Below are 1,816 nucleotides of genomic sequence, written 5' to 3' on the forward strand. Positions count from 1 at the left end.
TCAGTATGATTTAGTCATTATTGGGTGACTTTTGTACAGAAATAAAGTTCACCTGTTGCACAGGCAAAACTGCTTGATAAATCCCACTATATGTCCATCCTTAGGATCCCAATTCTAAAATTGGAAACAAATGCTTTCTTCTTGTAAGTGAAATTATCTAGTTGTAATCAAAAATGTGCCTTTACATTCATGTCTAAGTTTTCACCATTTGCAAGAACTAAAGTATTATTGGCAGAATGATGGCTTTTCTTGAAGTGCCTGATACACCCACAAGGTTGACTAAGGTTCTGGTAGCTACAGTATAATCCCAGAACTCCACCTGATGTCTAAGTACCCATGTTGACACATACCAAGCACAACTGGGCCCCATGGGAGCTAGGCTGACCAAACCTATTGACACATTGTTATTATCCCTTAACTTTTTAAACCTGGACTCAGCCCCTGGGACCGACCTTATAACCATTTTGTGCTTATTATATTTTTCTTGCTATAACTTGTAAATTTGTAAGTGAATGTTAATGAAATTTAGCAGTTTATCAGTAAGCATTACAATGCTTTCATACACAAAATATTTTTTTCTATTAAGTCTTAAGGTTTGTTAAGCACTGTTTTTCTCATGCCTTTTTTTTTTGTCATCTTGCCTATCCAACATGCAAAGTAATTTACATTTTAGGATTACAAATACTTTTATGCATCAGAAAATTTTGAAATTTCACATGCAAAATCTTTATAATGTCCAAATAGTTATCAAATGTTTCTTAAGAAAAAGCTTTATTTTATCTTTTATTTTCAGTAATTAATTTCTGTATGGGTTCGGTAAATTTGACCGATCTCACAATCACCATAAAAAAAGTAGGAAATAAACATAAATTATGCTTCTTTCATTCTAGAATGAACACAAATTATAACATGAAAACATAAATGTTTAGATGAAATAGCTTAAGTCTCATAATATTATACATTTATATATATTTATTATTTTTATTATATTGACCTTTCACCCATGCTTGGCTAACAACACAAAAGTTACAACGATGTGGCTCACATGCACTCGTGTTATGGTATCAAATAACATAAAGGTGACTTTTGGTCTGTACAAAGTAACTTGTCTCGGCTGTGTTTTAGTTGACTAGTATTTTGTAAAATAACTGTCACATTTCAGTTATTATACATTATACATGTATATAGATTATTGCTATTTTGAAATAAGTTCTTAAAGTAATTTTTCCCAAAACATAGAACAGTAAATAAATAAGTAAAGCAAACAATTATCCCCTAGTCATGATCTTTGCACTCGGTTGCTGCTTGATGTAGGTTGCTAAGCCTTTAAAAAGTTTGCACGTGGAGGACATGAAACAAAATATTTTTTTTAGGTTTTATATGTACTTTTGAATAACTAAAAAATCATAAATTACGACATCAATACCATAGAATGCTACTATAATTTATCAAACGTAGTACTTTTAAGCTGTATTTGGATCTAAAAAAATATGAAATTTTGAGCAGACTAAAGACACAACCTACCTCATTGAAATCTTGATTTAAAAGAAAGAAATGATACATGTATATTAGAAAACCACTAGGGGAACATTTTGAGCTTCTGATTGGTTATTCATGTCATATATAGAAGTGTTCATAAGGGAGTGTTTCCAAAAATGGAAGGAGGAGAGTGAGGTGCCATTATGTTTGATTTATTACGTGAGCAATATCTTAGCAAATGGAAAAGACAAGACCTTTTATTTTACATTCTATCTTGTCAATATCTGCATTACGACTTTTTAATTCGTATGAAACTATAGACTTAGTAATTTGACTT

This window comes from Limulus polyphemus, unplaced genomic scaffold, assembly GCF_000517525.1.
Source record: "Limulus polyphemus unplaced genomic scaffold, Limulus_polyphemus-2.1.2 Scaffold2739, whole genome shotgun sequence".
In the NCBI taxonomy this organism is placed as follows: domain Eukaryota; kingdom Metazoa; phylum Arthropoda; class Merostomata; order Xiphosura; family Limulidae; genus Limulus; species Limulus polyphemus.